Raw genomic sequence first — 17,980 nt, 5'->3', positions numbered from 1 at the left:
TTGGCAAAACCTGGACATGTGTGGTTTGTCAATACTCATATTATACGTGCCATTTATATCAAAGTTCTGTAGAAAGTGTATATGAGAATTATATGCAACAAAATCAAAAATGTTAGTAACAATCATCTGTTGCTCTTCCAGAAGAGTCTTCTGTGATTCCCAACAGCGATCATTTGAAAAATGTAAGAAAAAAATGTAAACAATCACCCAATGATCGCCGTGGGGAATCACAGAAGATTAATCTAAGCGAACAATCTTCCAAAAATTGAAAAATGTTGGCAGGGTATATGTATGTATGTATATCATCTGTTCCTTTCTCACTTCGCAATAGTTGTGTATTTCATCTAACCAAGAGCCAGCCTGCGCCATCATCATCCATGTACCACAACCCCCAACCAACCTAGTTAGCAGAGAGCAGTTGTTTTTATATATACGACGAGTATGTATGCATGCATATTGGCAATGTGCAATGCCAATTAATACCAGGGAAGCAGAATTCTCAGTTGGCGAAATACAGCTAACCAGTTTTGTGAATTTCTAAAAAACCCAAGTAAAGAAACGAAGAAAGAATGCAAAAAAAGAAAGAAACCGACTGAACGAACGAACATACAAATCCGCCAAAACATAAGAAAGCACAAACAAAAAAGCCAAGACTTCACACACTTCATTCAAAAAAGATTCGAACGAAACTAGTATTTTTGCACCACTGCGATGATTGACTGAAACATTCTACGGTTTTACAAAAACAAACCTATTACCGCCGTGTACCGTTAACTTTCCAGCTTATATTATTTGTTTGTTGTGCTATTTTGTTTTCATCGCTTCAGTTTTTCAGTTTCATATTGTTATTGTTTTGTATTTTTTGTGTGGTTAGGTAGGTCGGTATGGTTCCGTGTTTAGGTTTTTTTTGTTGTTTTGCTTTCATGTTCGTTTTGTATTTTTTTTTTCTTAAACCCTACGTCCACTTTCTCAAATTTCATAATTCACTGACTGAGTAAGAACGACTTGCCGGCTATTTGTTGATGCTGTTGTTTGTTTTCTATATTTGGTAAAATTTGAAATTGTTTATTGGGTATTTTTGGGTAGTTACGATGATAAAGTTTGGTTATGTGACGAGGTGGCCGAGTGGTTAAGGCGTTGGACTGCTAATCCAATGTGCTCTGCACGCGTGGGTTCGAATCCCATCCTCGTCGACTTGAAGAATGTAAGAATTGAACAAGTCAATGTTTCTATATTATGACAACTGAACAAAAATAAAAAAATGTGGGCATTTGTGAGAGGTCTCAAGGTTTTAACCAATAACCGCCAACCTCCAACTAAAATGACATATTAACAAATGGGATCGAAAAGAGTGCTGAGTTAGCTAATTAATAACATTATTGCCCTTTTTATACCCTCCACCATATTATGGGGGGTATATTAAGTTTGTCATTCCGTGTGTAACTACTCGAAATACTAATTTTAGACCCTACACACTACATACACTCTTGATCAGCGTCCAATTCTATATCGATATAGCCATCTCCGTCTGTGGAAATCACTCTAGCGTCCGAACGGATTGAAGTAGGTGGATGAAATTTTCTGTTGTATGTACGTAGGACTTTTGGTTACGGGCTATGTAGGTCCACGTTTTGGTATAGCACGCATGCAAAGTGACACGACGCCTTTTTACGAAATTTCTAAGATATTTGTGGAAGATTGTTCGCTCAGATTAATCTTCTGTGATTCCCAACGGCGATCATTGGACGATTGTTTACATATTTTCTTATATTTTTCAAATGATCGCCCTAGAGAATAACAGAATACTCTTCTGGAAGAGCAATAGATGATTGTCACTGACATTTTTAATTTGGTTGTACATAATTCTTATATACACTTTCGACAGAACTTTGATATAAATGTCACACGTGCCCTCTGGATTCGCTTCCTAGACTTTACTTACTTTATGTTGGGTATTCCCAGAAGATCGTTAGGTGCGCTCTTCTGCGATTGAATTGATCTTCCCAGAATCCCAGATTATCGTTAAGCGATTGAAAATTAAAAAAAAAAAATGTTTGCAGGGATATTGTACGTCACTGTAAGATATTTTGACCACAGAATCGGTTGTAATTTGGTATTTTGTGTTTCCAGAGGTTAAGAAACATTTCTACCTTACTTACTTACTTAGCTGGCCTTTTACAGAACATTTGTTCCATAAGCCGAACTAAGAAAAAATCTCCAATCCTCTCTGTTTGCTGCTGTATTTTCCCAATCTGGGATATGTAGCTTTGTGATATCTCGTTTCACTTGTTCGCTCCAACGAAGCTTTGGCCTTCCAGATCTGCGAGAACCTCCATGCGGCCCGTATTTATACGCCTTTTTAGCGGGTTCATCATCACTCATTCTTATAACATGGCCTAGCCATCGCAATCGTTGTATCTCGATTCGTTCAACTATATTGATGTCATTGTATAGTTGATACAGCTCGATGTTCATACGACGCCGATATTCGCCGTCAACACAGATTGGCCCATAGATCTTTCGTAGAATTTTTCTCTCAAACACACAAAGCACTGCCTTATCTGCTTGAGCAAGTACCCATGCTTCGGAACCATACATTAGCACGGGTAGTATCAGTGTTTTGTACAGTGTTATTTTTGTTTGACGAGAGGTGGCTTTATTCCTAAACTGCTTACTCAGCCCAAAGTAGCATCTGTTAGCCAACACTATTCTTCTTCGTATTTCACAACTGATGTTATTTGTTGTGTTTATGGCGGTGCCGAGGTAGACGAAGTCCTTTACTACCTCAAAATTATAGGTACCGACATTCACAGATGGTGCGGTGTTTATGGACATATTACGCGTCGATACCATCAACTTGGTTTTTACGCCGTTTACTGCCAGACCAACTTTAGCAGATTCTCTTTCGACTTTTGCAAAGGTGTCAGTTACTTCCTTTACCGATCGACCCATGATGTCAATGTCGTCGGCATAAGCCAGTAACATGTGGCTGTTCGTGTATATTGTTCCATTTCTTTTGACCTTCGCGTCTCGTATGACCTTTTCCAGTAGGATGTTAAATAGATCACACGACAGGCCGTCTCCTTGTCTGAAACCTCTTTTGGTAGTAAACTCTTCGGAGAGGTTCTTTCCAATTTTAACTGAGGATCTCGTCTCAGTTAATGTCATTCTACAAAGTCGAATGAGCTTTGCAGGAATACCAAAATCAGACATGGCTTGGAACACCTTTGAACGTATAGGGCTGTCGAATGCTGCTTTATAATCGACGAAAAGATGGAAGGTGTCGATCTGCATTTCTTGGGTCTTTTCCAGGATTTGTCTCAAGGTAAAGATCTGGTCAATGGTGGATTTGCCAGGTCTAAAGCCGCACTGATAGGGTCCAATAATTTCATTGACCATAGGCTTTAGTCTCTCACACAATATTCCAGATACTATCTTATATGCAATAGGGAGCAGACTTATGCCCCTATAATTGGAGCACACAGTCTTATCACCCTTCTTGTGGACTGGACATAGGATGCTCACGTTCCAATCGTCGGGTACGCGTTCTTCCTGCCAGATGGTGCTAACTAGCTGATGCATACACCTTATCAGCGTGTCGCCTCCGGTTTTGAACAGCTCGGCTGGTAGGCCATCTGCTCCTGCCGCCTTATTATTCTTCAGCCGGTTTATTGCTGTCCTTACCTCATCTTGGCTGGGCGGTATACATTCAATACCATCATCTGGGATTGGATCTGTGGTATCTTCGCCGTCTTCACTGCTATCGGATACCAACAGTTTGGAAAAATGTTCTTTCCATATGCTGAGCACACTATCTGTATCAGTTACCAAATTACCTTGTTGATCTCTACAGGAGGATATTCCTGTACCAAAGCCATCAGTTTGATGCTTCACTCTTTGGTAGAATTTTCGGACTTCGTTCTGTCTCCTGTACATCTCCATTTGTTCACACTCCCTCTTTTCCATTTCTCTCTTTTTCCTGCGGAAAAGACGTTTCTCCTCTCTCCTTTTCTCCCGATACCTCTCTCGTGCGCTACGCGTTGCTACTGATTGTGAAGTAGCCCTATATGCCGCATTTTTTTCTTCGGTAGCAGCACGGCACTCCTGGTCATACCACGGATTCTTTGGTGGAGGTCTCTGGTATCCAAGTACTGATTTTGCGGCTGTTTGCATGGAGTGGGCAATATTTTGCCATTGTGCTGATATGTTATCGGGACGAGAAGCGCTATCATTAAGCAATTGGGTCAGTTGAGTGGAATATGCTGTGGCTATCTGTTGTGTTTGCAGCTTGGCGATGTCCAACTTTCGTGTTGTGTCTGGCCGTGCTTTATTTGCAACGTTTAGACGGGTACGTACCTTTGCTGCAACGAGGTAATGGTCCGAATCTATGTTTGCTCCTCGGAACGATCGTACATCCAACACGCTCGATGAATGTCTTCCATCTATCACCAACATTTCTACCAAAAACAAAAATTATATAGGTCCACGTTTTGATATAGCCCCCACAGGACGGTATGTCCCGATTATCGGTATTTTGAAGGTTTCAGTCTAATTATTTCACCGAAGTGGCTGAAATTTGATATTTAGTTTTTTTTTGCTACAAAACTTTCCCACAGAAATTTGTGGGTACAGGTCCACGTTTTGATATACCCCTTATAGAATGGTGTATCTAAATTTTCGGAATTTTGAAGGTTTTAGCCTCATTATAACACCGAAATGGCTAGAATTTGTACTTAGTCTTGTGTGAGACTACAAAATTTTCTACCAGAAATTTGTCAGTATCGGTCCACGTTTCGATATAGCCACCATAGAGCGGTTCCTCTAAATTTTCAGTAGTTTGAAGGTTTGAGCCTCATCATAACACCGAAATGACTGACATTTGGTATTTAGTCGTCATTGGGGGTACAAAATTTTCTACCTGAAATTTGTCCGTATAGGGCCACGTCTTCATATAGCCCCCATAGAAATGTACCTCCCGATTTTCGGTATTTTGAAAGTCGTGTTCTCAATATCATATCGAAATGGCTGAAATTTGGTATTTAGTGTAAGCTGGGAGTGCAAAACTTTTCACCTTAAATTTGTCGGTATAGGCCCACGTCTTCATATAGCCCCATAGAGCAGTACACCCGATGTTCTGTATTTTGAAGGTTGTGAACTCAATATCCCATAAAAATGGCTGAAATTTGGTACTTAGTCTTCGTTGAGGGTGTCAAACTTTCCACCTAAAATTTGTCTACGCCTTCAAATAACCGCCATAGAACGGTACCTCCCGATTTCCGGTATTTTGAAGGTTGTGGCCCCAATTCCCCACCGAAATGGCTGATATTTGGCATTAAGTCTTCGTTGGTGGTAAAAAACTTTCCTGAAATTTGTCGGTATAAGTCCACGCCTTCATATAAATTGGGTAGAATATTAAAGCAACTTTCAACCTGAAATTTGTCCGCATAAATCGACGTCCTCAGACAGCCCCCATAGAGCGGTACCTCCCGATTTTCGGTATTTTGAAAGTTGGCCTCACATAGCCCCATAGAACCGAACCTATGGGTTTTCGGTATTTTGAAAATTGTGGCCGCAATATCCCACCGATATGTCTGAAATTTGACATTTAGACTGCCATGGGGAGTATAAAATATTGCAGATAATAATTATCAGTATAAGTCCATATCTTCCAATAGCCCCCATAGAAGCGTACTTCCCGATTTTCGGTATTTTGAAGGTTGTGCCATCAATAACTAATCGAAACGTCTGAAATTTAATATTTAGTGGTATAAAACTTTCAACCTGAAATTTTACGGTATTATTCCATGCCTTTATGTAGCACCCATAGAACAGTCCCTCCTAATTTTCGGTATTTTGAAAGCTTTTTTCAACCGGAATAACTGAAATTTTATATTTAGTCTTCGCTGGAGTTCGTCCAAAAATTTATCGGTACAGGTCAACGTTTAATACAACCTCCATAGAACGGTGCTCCCAATGTTCGTTAACTATCCAAATCCAGAATGTTTATGTCTACCCGGTATTGCTCAATTTTATGTATTTCGCTCAACTCGGAAAATTGTAAATATTGGTCCATGTTTTGGAAAGAATAACGATGACGCCCCATATGAACTGTTTTAAAGGGAGTATTATCAGCTGGGATATATGTACTGCTCCTGCAATAAAAGGAAGAGTTTAGTACTTTCATAAACGAAATAAAACTAATTGTTCCTATTCGCTTCAATACAGTTCGTGGTGGAGGATATAAAAAGTTCGGCCCGGCAAACGAGGATATTCTACTTTGAAGCGATCAAAAAAGTACTTCATAAAATTAATGGGTTTAGATCCCATGTACATTGGGTTTAATTCCGTTTCAGACAACTTGGAGTCGATTTAGCCCTTTCTTACAATGATGCGCACGACAACTATCACAGAGAGTAGCGGATTTAGTCCACACTTCCCAGCTAATATTTTTTTCCGAATTCGTTTCGAATTAGAAACAGCGTGTCCTCTTCGGGTATACTTTTGTACACGACCCGTTCCGTCAGTTTAAAACTAGGTTTTTTTACACAAATTGACAATTTTTTTAAATTTATGAGTTTTTTTTTAAACACAAGGAGTTTTCTTTTTAATTTTTGAAAAAAAAATTTAATTTTTCTTTTTAATTTTTGAAAAAAAATTTAATTTTTTTTGTATATTTGTGGTTTGAAAAATACGATCCTAAATCTAAGCTTTAGATTCTGAAGTCTACATCGATTTTAGGCCTTTTCAATTGCAATGGTCCACTCCGCTGGGTTAAAAAATGGTCATAATCTGTGTAAAAACAAAGGTTTTAAGCAACGGAACAATGAAGGAACTTGAATCGGGAGGAAAACACTGCCGACTGATATAGCTTTCCTCCCGATTAAACTTTTTATGTCGTTCATTCTCAATGAGGCACCATTCTAATAATGGCATGAAGCCGGTACACCTCGGGGTGTACATTAAATTTGGCAGTAAGGGGACCACACGCAAACAGTTGTTACTAACTGTCACTACTCTTGCTCCGCATTGTAACTGATGCAAACATCAATATTCAGATTATCCTCTTGGCAAAAATATATCAAAGAAAAAATGTTCGACGAGGATGGGATTCGAACCCACGCGTGCAGAGCACATTGGATTAGCAGTCCAACGCCTTAACCACTCGGCCACCTCGTCGTCATAACGGAGTTCTTAGTAGTCATTAGGACCAGGATAATCTATCAATATGCGAAGTTTTAAAAAGTAAACTCCCTTCATTTCCTTGCTTATAATTTACTTATTTCAGTTGTTCTCTAGTAGGACCAAAAATTCGACGAGGATGGGATTCGAACCCACGCGTGCAGAGCACATTGGATTAGCAGTCCAACGCCTTAACCACTCGGCCACCTCGTCCTATAAGCAAACGGAAGTTCACTTAAAGTTTACGTCAAAAACTCCACTTTCCAAAGTCGGATGGACTAGACTCCTGTTCATTAAACGGATCTATCATTCTTCTACTCTAAATAAAAATGCTTGAAGAAACCATATTTACTCGTTCAACCTTAAAAATGAGAAGAGCTATATGAACGACAGGAGCTGAATGAGCATGAGCTGTATATAGTTCCGTACGTTCATTTCACAGAATCGTGCGTTTGCACTAGTTCATTCGTGAAACAATGGATTGATCTTAAGATTTTCAGCACATATATTTCTTGTAATCCCGATTTCACTTCAATTATGTTGTTATATTTACTTTTTCATGCATAGAGTAAATGATGAAAGGTGTGGAAGTATGGAAAAGAACACTTAAGGAATGTTGTGGCATAATTGATCCATGCGTAGTTAAAGTTTTTAATAAGATGTAGATATTTTCGGTGTATTCAGATCAACTTAAGATGCATAAAATTGTTCCAATACCAAAACAAATGATGCCAAAAGAAGGTACTTCAGATGCAGTTCTTAATGTGTTGAAAAAGATTATGTAAAGGCCTGGATGATTGGTTTAGTGGAGTAACATGTGTATTTTTTGATTTAACAAAAACGTTTGACTTAGTTGATCACCAAATTATGATGCGAAAATTACAATATTATGGTGTTGGTGGATCGGAAATATCACTCCTTAAAAACAATTTTTCAAATAGAAAACAATTCGTTCAGATTCATAATACAGAAGTTTTGTAAGTTCGGTGAAATAGTAATGTTTGTGGTCGCCGAAAATTCAAGAAACGAATAATCACTACTGTCGCCGGAGATGGTCTGTCTGCAATTATGACGTATCTGACATACATTTCTGATGTATATAACATACGTCGGAAACGTCGTTAACCTAGCGAAACAAACAAGGTTTTTGACAGAATAAACAAGAGAATTTTATAACCTAAAATCGATGTTTTTTCATAATAATAAAACTCATCTTATTATTATTTTTTTTTTTTTTTATTACAAAATGGCATAAATAGATTTCACTCTAAAATATATATTTTATATATATTTTTTATATTATATGGACATTATGCATATGTTTGTTTATTAAATCACCCGCAAACTCTTTGAATCATACGTAAAGTAGTGGTAGTGTTCGGAACATATTGTAGATGGCATGATTAGTGCGTAATCCAATTTATTGTTTAATTATTTCAGTTATTTTAAGAATTAAAATATTAATAAAAATATGCTGTTATTTTCAAAAAAGGTACGGACGCTCTTCAATAATAAAGACAGGCTTGCAGAATAAATATTATGTGAAAAATACGATGGTAACATATATTTTTTGAGGTTTATGACGTTAACTACTTTTTATACGTTTTCTACGGGTATATGACGTTTTTGACGTTTACAACTTTCTTACCGTCGAAAACCTAAAAAATCGTCATACAGACCATCTCTGACTGTCGCTTCGCTTATAAAATACCGCATTATCCTCCCCTCCTCCTCCTTTCAACTCTTTTAATAATATTGGTTTGGGAATAGATTGGTGGTGGTTAATTTTTTGGGTTATAACTTAACTTACCTTTTTCAACTTCTATCAACAAATTTCATATTTACATATTAATTAAATTAACCCTTTTTATAGTACTGAGTTTAAGAAGTTTTATCACTACTTCACATATAGTTCATCGATACAATGCAAGTTTAGTTAAAAATTCGACGAGGATGGGATTCGAACCCACGCGTGCAGAGCACATTGGATTAGCAGTCCAACGCCTTAACCACTCGGCCACCTCGTCATACAAATAGATTATTCGATTTGAAGATAATGTAAAAAATCAAAAGAAAAAAAAAGAAATCAAAGAAACAAGTAAAAAAGCGTTAAGTTCGGCCGGGCCGAACTTTTTATACTCTCCGCCATAACATATTCTGTACTAAAACGGAATAATTATCGTGGTCACCAAAATAAACAAAACATTACTTCGGACGAAGGAACCACTAGACTATATATCAACTTTTATGAAACAAGATGTTCAATACGTAAAAAGGTATCAGTCGACTTGGCCGATCGAGATATACCCTCAGCCTCGGACCTAAAGCAAAAAGTAACACACAATACTTCTGACGTCTATATAATACGATGTACAACGTATGGACCACATCAGTTTCCTCTTCCAGGGTAATCTTACGTACTACTCAGTTTAATTGGTGGCGGCAGGCTTTTTTGGAGCTTATGGACCATTATCTCAAGAACTAAGGGCTTGCCCCTGAAAAACAAACAAAAAACCGAAGGGATTCGAAGTCAAAATTTTGGACCGATTCGGTTGATTCGTTCGAGAGTTATCGTGGGCTCCAACCACTACACATGGTGCCATAGGGGTAATGGAGGCAGCGAATACAAGTTGAAACGAGTAAGGAAAGGATCAAATCGGGCGAAAATATATATGGGGCTATATCCAAATCTGAACCGATTTCTATATAATTTGGCACACGTTCAAAATTTTATTGAAATTGCACATTTATTGCGCGTTTCGTGCATCAAATACCTAAAATCTGCCGAGAATATATATGGGAGCTATATCCAAATCTGAGCCGATTTGGCACACTTATTTCTAGGCTTTATTCCATCGCATCGTTATTTCGATGAGACTCAGTTTTGGTTGTATCAAACTGTATGTATATACATACCCACGTTATAATAAGGTCACGCACAAATCACTTTAAATTGATGTGATATATGATGATAAAATTAGTGAGAAACATAAGGTTTTTTCATTTTGTTTATGTCGTCTTCAGCTATATGTATATCTGCTTACAATGACTTCAAAAAATTTTTCAAAATGCTGATAAATAAAAATTTTGAAATGATTTTGTGCAGAATCTTTTTTGTCGAATCACCAAATAACAAAGGTTTTATCTAATCTTCGGTAAAAGCTCATCAAAATATGATACAGGTGATGATGTAAAAAAGGAAGGCTGAGGATTAAATAAGGTTAAAGGTTATATGCAATATTTCAACGTGAACAAATTTGACACTAATATTGCATCACTAGACATCGGATTTTAGCATGTTTTTTTATTTCTTATCCGATTGGACTCAAATTTTGGATCTAGGCGTTTTGAGGGTCAATTTTTCGATATTTGGGGTCATATCAAAAATATGCAAAAAATATGCAAAATATATGCAAAAAATATGCAAAAAATATGCTAAATATTTTTTTTTTTTTTTTATTTTTTATTTTAGTTGATTTACTTACATACATACATGATAAACATATATAAGTCAATCACTCCGATTGGAGCTTCTAGCAACATCACTACAAAAACAATTTATTTACAAATTTTCGACAAAACTTCTGAAACTTCTCCTGTCTTGTGCTAGGTGTCTGAGCTGTTGCCATGTGAGTCCTTTACTTCTAAATTCTTCTTCAACTGATCTCCGCCAGGTAGTTTTTGGTCGTCCCCTGTTTCTATTTCCCTGTGGGTTCCATTGAAAGCTGACTTTGGCGATGTTCGTGTCATCTTGTCTGAGAATATGGCCTATCCATTTCCATTTCTTTCGTCTTATTTCAATATCTATGGGAAGCATGTTGCACCTTTGTATGAGGTCTTGGTTGCTGATGCGCATTGGCCAGAAGATTTTGTTGACTTTTCTCAGGCATTTATTTACAAAGACCTGCAGTTTATTGGTGATTGTGCGAGTTACTTTCCAAGTTTCGCATCCGTATAGCAGAACGGATTTGACACTAGTATTGAATACACGGATTTTGGTTTGTGTAGATATTTGTGACGATTGCCATACTCTTCCGAGAGACGCAAATGCATGACGGGCCTTATTTATTCTGCTTGTCACATCAGCGTCTGCTCCACCATCTGTGCTTATGACACTGCCCATATAGGTAAACTCTGTGACTTCTGCTAATGGATGGTTGTTAACAATTATTGGAGTGTAGTTGTTAGTACATATTCTCATCACTTTAGTTTTGAGGAAGTTGATTTTTAAACCAACGCTTAGGCCATTCTCGTATAATCTGTTGATTTTTTCTTGCGCTCCAGCTAGCGTATGCGACATTAGGCATAAGTCGTCCGCGTAATCAAGGTCATGCAATCGTTCGTACAATTTCCATTGTATACCTGCAGGTGCTTCGGCGTTTGTTTTTGACATCACCATATCTAACACCAACAGGAAGAGAGTGGGTGACAGTACACATCCTTGTCTAACTCCGTTGTTTATGTAGAACTCTTCACTGTCAATGCCTTTGAATCTAGCTCTACATGGTGCATCGTGATAAAGCAGTTGAATAATATTAATAAGTTTTTGGGGTATTCCAGTATTGTGCAAACACTTCCATATTGAATCTCTGAGTATATTATCGAAGGCGCGTTCAAAATCCACAAATATTAGGAACAAAGGGGAGTTCCATTCTACAGATTGCTCAACTATTATTCTCAACGTGTTTATGTGGTCCACGCAAGATCGGTTACGTCTAAAACCGGCTTGTTCCTTCCTTACGCATGTTTCGATAATTGGCGATATGCGGTCGAGGATGATGAAAGACATAATTTTTTGTATCGAGTTGAGGAGTGTTATTCCCCTCCAGTTTTTACATTCACTAAGGTCACCTTTCTTCGGTATTGTGACGATCACCCCTTCCTTCCAGGATAGGGGTATGTTCTCTGAAATCCAAGCTTCACGGATTATAGGCCATATAAATCGGTCCAGAGCTGGGGTATATTTAAATATTTCTGATGGGATGTTGTCTATTCCAGAAGCTTTGTTGTTCTTCAGTTTCGTGATTGCATCTCTGACTTCATTGAGAGTAGGAGGTGAAGTTGTTATGTCCCTTCTTGGATATCTTCTTTCCAAAGTCTCATCATGGGTATTGTTTGTTTCTGTTGATGGAGATTCAAAGAACTGTTTCCATCTTTGAAGCTGCTCCTTGATTCCATTTAAAGTGATACCATTATTGTCTTTTATATTGGGGATGGACCGTAGTTTCTCCCCGCTGAGCTGTCTGATTGCCTTGTAAACAACCCATGTGTTCCCTCGTCTCGCAGCGTCTTCAGCCTCGGCTGCGATGTCATTCACCCATTGCCGTTAAATATGCAAGTGTTTTTTTGACAAAAATCGTCAATTGAACTTGGAAAATCATCACAAAAGCATTCTAAATTAAGTTTTTTGACGTTTAACATAGTTTTTTGCAGATTATTATGTTATTGAGACTCTCCAGATATTCCGCCACAGCAATAAATCTAGACTAACAAGACTTAAATCAGTTTTCACAAGGTAAGAAAATGTCAAATAACCCAGCTATTACAACATAATTTGCTTCCTATACAAATGTAGATAGATAATGGAAAAATTCAAAAACTCAATCAGAAATGTCAAAATCAACATGTCCAAATATGGTGATAGTTTCTAATCGGCCAAAATTGACTAGCAAAAAAAAAAACGGAGCTAGAGTTAGTCATCGCTATTTTTCTTTAGATAAAAGCGCAATTTTATCTAGTTTTTGGAAAAAGGGTTCGTTTTTTAGCGCAAAATGGGAATAATTACTAAAGTACCATTTACGATTCCAGGATTTCCAGGAATATAACTATAATCAGGAGTATAGGTTTTGAATATCCACATATTAGATTTGAATATATTTTATAGTGTTTAGTCCTCTATTTGTGGTCAAAAAGTTTCTTTGGAAAAATGCTCTAACTGCCGCTTTAATATTGATGACATGGTTTTAGTTTAATGCACTAAAAATACATAATTTTATATGTATATTGTAAGTATACAACCGCTTAATGCAGAATTGAGAAATGTTCACTCCTCGGCGAAAAGTAATGCATTATTTTTAGATACACTTTTGCCAGTTTTGTTGAGATGTGTATTTATTATTGTTGTAAAATAATTTCAGCTTAATCTCGAGTTTTGTTGTTTTCAAATTTTTAAAAACAACAAGTTTTATTTAAAGTGGGATATACAAAGTTAAAATTGATGCGAAGAACACCAAACGATTAGTGCAAAATGACATCACTCAGAAAAACCACGCAATAGCGTGGTAGTGGTAAAATAAGTCAAACCCTTGGAATTATCTTTAACATGGCAAAGGCACTCACATATTTCTGCTAGAAAAGCATTTGGAATGCTAAAAAAATATAGTTCTTTCATTCCTGCTACAGGAAAACAATTTTGATAACACAGTCGAAAAGAAAATATACAATTAATTAACTTATACCTGACCGTGTACTCGATAATTTGAACTAATTATTACAAATGTTTCGAATTTGGACAGTTGTTTAATGAAGGAGTTGCTGTAAAAATTGTTTCAGCAACATTTAGAAAAAATTATCGAGTACAAGGATATAACACCTTTTATAACACATTAGTCTTGTTGTCTAGGATATAAATAAATATATTAAGAAAAATGTTCGCCGCAATATTGTCATTAAAGTTGCCAAAGGCACTATACACCTAAAAGGCAAAGATTTCAAGGAATCTTAATTTTCAAAAAAAATGAAATGTCACATTTGTCCCGTGTTTTGCTTACATCCTGATGTATACTTTAAAAACGTCATACTTCTAGCTCTACTTTCACAATCTGATTGGCGTTTTCTGTAATTTGGGAAATTGAGTCTTGTTGCATGGTAAATTGGTAAAAAGTAAGGAAAGGAACAAATACGGACAATGCCAATAAAAATGTCCGGATTGTCGTATAGAAAAATCTCACTATTTTTAACACTTAGAGCACGTAGAGTATTATATAACTACCACGAGTTATTTAGTCATAGAAAATAATTTATTTTCTTTACTATTCGTTAATCCGGACAATTTGATAATTCGGACACCGCCGAAACCTGTGGGATTATACTGTATATATGGGTGCAATATCCAAATCTGAATCGATTCTTACCAAAATAATGGGATCGCCCTAGGGCCAAAAAATCTCCAATTTGTATGCGAATTGGTCATTAAATGTGACCTGTACTTTGTTTTCAAAAAGACCTAACCAGATGGATAAGTGCGAATCTATGCAGATAATCAAAGGGAACTGTGGGTCTATTTCGTTTCCTTTTGCATGTTGCAAACTCATTCACTAAGACATAATACCCTTATGATATTAAAATATAGTTATCAGTGCAATCGTGAATAAAAATTCCGTGTATAATTTGTTTCCTTTCCCAAATTTCACAATTTTTTTCCATATGTATGCCCAAAAAGGAAATATTTTTGTCGATTCCACTAGAATATTCCACCATGAAGCGAATCTAGTAGTTTTCAACTTTTAACAAATATTGATTTTAAAAGAGTTTCACTTTCTAAAATTATTTTCCGTGCGGAAAATTCGGAGGGAAATATTCATGATTGCCCTGCATATGTTTTTATATGTTATATGTTTTTAGTAAAATATGAAAGATTTTATGTAATATTCAATATTGCCTTAGTCTTAATTTCTAGCTCATTTGTTATTCTGTCAGACAATTTGGCCGAGCAGAAACTATCAACATATTTGGATACGTTCATTTTGATATTTCTGATTGAGTTTTTGAACAAATTTGTATTAGAAATCAACTTATGTTGTAATAAGAAGGCTGGGTTATAGGAAATTTTCTAAGTCTTTTATTCCAGATTTATTGCTGTGGCGGAATAATAATTAATAACATTATAATCTGCTAAGAAATCGACGCTTAACGACAATAAACTTAATTTAGAACACTTTTTGATGACTTTCCAAATTTAATTTGAGGATTTTCGTCAAAAAAATTAGTTGCATATTTTTTGCATATTTTGCATATTTTTTGCATATTTTGTGCATATGCAAATATGCAAAAAAATATGAGCCTGTCATTGCATTCAGTTTTCTTCAAAACGAATTTTGGTCCAATCAGAATTTTTGTATCTTTATTAATAAAAAATATGCAAATATGCAAAATCCGATGTCTATGCATCACACAACAATATCCTTATTATGGTACTAAAGATTTTCCTTTATTGAAATCAGCATGATAGAATGGAAGTGAGAAGGAAGGAGGAAACAGTTTAACTTTATTAATCTTTTGTGGATTTTATGTCAATCTATATTTAAAAATTCGACGAGGATGGGATTCGAACCCACGCGTGCAGAGCACATTGGATTAGCAGTCCAACGCCTTAACCACTCGGCCACCTCGTCATATAAATGCGAATAACATATTTTTGGTTAGACATACTTTAAAATGTCATCGAGCTCAAAGTAGGTTCTCAGGTACTATCGCAAATTAATTGCAGTGTCTTATGAATTATCGGTCTGTTTCACTATGACGATTCGAATACAAATTCGTTCGAACTACTACTAAACTTCGGTTTTTTTGAAAAATATTTGATTAATTTTTGTTTTTAATCAAACAAACATTTTCTGCAACAACAGCAGTATGGCAGTAATTCGATCGAATTTGAATTCGAATCGTCTTACAGAAACAGGCTATAAGTTTAACATAGCTAAAAAAATACTATGCAACATTTTTAAGATAAACCTGTGCAAAAACCTTCTGCTGAGCATTTTATGTTATTCCGAAATCGTTCAGAAATCTGTACAAAAATTCGGAAGAAAAATTCGCTCTCCAAATTTACAGAAGATTTTCTTCCGATTTCGTTTCGAAATCTGACCGAAATCGATCCGATTTTGTTCAGAAATTGTGTCAACCACTTCATACAACTTTCGTTGATATATCGTTATAATTTCGGATCAGACATTGGACGTTGTGTCCGAAATTTCGTTACGAGTTCGGTACGATTGGGCATGCTGGGATGTTTCTTGTCAAAACCTGAGCAAGTGTTGTGTTGTCAATCCGCTTAATATTAAACGTGACATTTATATAAAAGTTGTGTAGAAAGTGTATATGGGATATGTTGCCAATTCTTTCATATTCCATTTTCAAAAAATTTATTATTTTCTTTTCGCGCTACATCAACGATTTTCTGTACATACCCAGCAACAATTTGGTAGGTACATGTCATTACTTTCTGCATTACCAGGTAATGAGTACTCATTACCCTCCGCATTATCAGACAGTACATATATAACAGTTAACATATAACTAGTTACATCCTTACTTACTACTTACTTACAAAGGAATAAGTACGGTGGCACAGGGCTAGTGTGTCTGACTACAAAACCTAGGTTTGTGTGTTCAAAGTTCACCGTCAGCATGGAGTTTTTTGTTGACAAAATTACGAAGAAATGTTGATGTACATGAATGTTTTTAAACAGCCTTTACTATTTGTACGAGTGGCCTAGTGTGTAGTGTGTTTGACTACAAATCAGAAGTTCGTGTGTTCGAAACTAGAAGGAACCGAAATAAAAGAAAAGGAGAAAACAAAAAGCAAAAAGTGTGCAATGTTGAATTTGAATATATTTTCACCTCAATTGATCTAAAAATAGAACATGTGCTTTTTGCGTCCTTTTCGTCTACGGGTAAGTGGATAAATATGTACTTTGTGTACACATTTAACGAAGTACTTCCTTCCTATGACATCCCCATGTAAAAATAATGACTTTTACGGTCAATTAGTAAGTAGTTACAACTGCCAAAATTTACTGAATAAAGTCATTACTTGGTAATGACTTTTTTTGCTGGGTAGGTTATGAAAAAATTCCCCAGTACAAAACCGCTCACGAGCAAATTTTTTGTTATCGCGGTTTTACTTCAGCTTTTAAGAAAAAATTATTATAAAAACGCTATTTATTGTAATGAGAACAATTGTTACTAAAAAGTTATCACGAAGCGACGTCAGTAGGTAGATTGCATAATATTTGTAAAATGTTACTCAGTATTCGCGGAATTTACAAAAAATGTACAACATTTTAAGTATAATCTGACTTTTTTCAAAATATAGGTCCATTTACCCGTCAAAAATTAAAAAAAAAATGGTTTAAAATAAAAACTTCACGTGGAGTCAAGTGAGACCAAAATTATAATGATAGGGATAATAGTTAAGATGTTATAGACAAAATAAACACATATTTGGGCAACACAAAATAAATTTTGGTTTAAAAAAATTGTTTTCACATGCGTTATGGAGTTTAAAGTATTGGAAAAAATCTATGGGAGTACTTCTTTTATTTTTTTTGAAACTCTCAAGAAAATGTTCGGATTCTGCTTTATCTACAATCACATAGAAGGTTTCCCATTGTGGAAATGTATGGGGTTGTTGAGATAAATCATTAGGCTTCTTAAAGGAAAATAGAGCTCAATTAAACCGTTTTTATTTATATGCGTTGTTAAAATATGTGTAAATCGCATAATTATCAAAATTATTTTGTCCGCATGTGATTTTCATTTTCATCTTTTAATTTGCATATATTTTTTGAAATATAATTTGGACGCTAAGATGTAGCATCGGCTGCATCTTAGCATTAAAAAAACTATAAACCATCGCTAATTTGCGCAAAGTCCACACAATTTTGTTCCGCATCGCTATATATATATCAATTAAAAGACGATCAATCACAAACCATGGATGTAGCATCACGCACTATTTTTTGGGATAAAATGAATATAATAGCACCCTTATAAGTGAAGTTTTTAAATCTATATTTCC

General features: G+C 35.9%; 5 non-coding genes across 5 annotated transcripts; 1 reads left to right on the top strand and 4 right to left on the bottom strand.

The window, feature by feature from the left end:
• The first annotated feature begins 1,111 nt into the window (after positions 1-1,111).
• TRNAS-GCU (transfer RNA serine (anticodon GCU)) lies at positions 1,112-1,193 on the top strand. The gene has a single exon. It is a non-coding gene; the product is annotated as a tRNA-Ser (tRNA).
• Positions 1,194-7,094: 5,901 nt separating this feature from the next.
• On the bottom strand, positions 7,095-7,176 carry TRNAS-GCU (transfer RNA serine (anticodon GCU)). The gene has a single exon. It is a non-coding gene; the product is annotated as a tRNA-Ser (tRNA).
• Positions 7,177-7,310: 134 nt separating this feature from the next.
• TRNAS-GCU (transfer RNA serine (anticodon GCU)) lies at positions 7,311-7,392 on the bottom strand. The gene has a single exon. It is a non-coding gene; the product is annotated as a tRNA-Ser (tRNA).
• Positions 7,393-9,124: 1,732 nt separating this feature from the next.
• On the bottom strand, positions 9,125-9,206 carry TRNAS-GCU (transfer RNA serine (anticodon GCU)). Its single transcript has one exon. It is a non-coding gene; the product is annotated as a tRNA-Ser (tRNA).
• Positions 9,207-15,490: 6,284 nt separating this feature from the next.
• On the bottom strand, positions 15,491-15,572 carry TRNAS-GCU (transfer RNA serine (anticodon GCU)). The gene has a single exon. It is a non-coding gene; the product is annotated as a tRNA-Ser (tRNA).
• Between the last annotated feature and the right edge of the window lie 2,408 nt (positions 15,573-17,980).

Source organism: Musca autumnalis, unplaced genomic scaffold, assembly GCF_047663935.1.
Source record: "Musca autumnalis isolate F117 unplaced genomic scaffold, ASM4766393v1 scaffold_4, whole genome shotgun sequence".
Classification (NCBI taxonomy): domain Eukaryota; kingdom Metazoa; phylum Arthropoda; class Insecta; order Diptera; family Muscidae; genus Musca; species Musca autumnalis.
The sequence above is the reverse complement of the archived record's forward strand: the minus strand, read 5'-3'. Positions and strand labels throughout refer to the sequence as shown.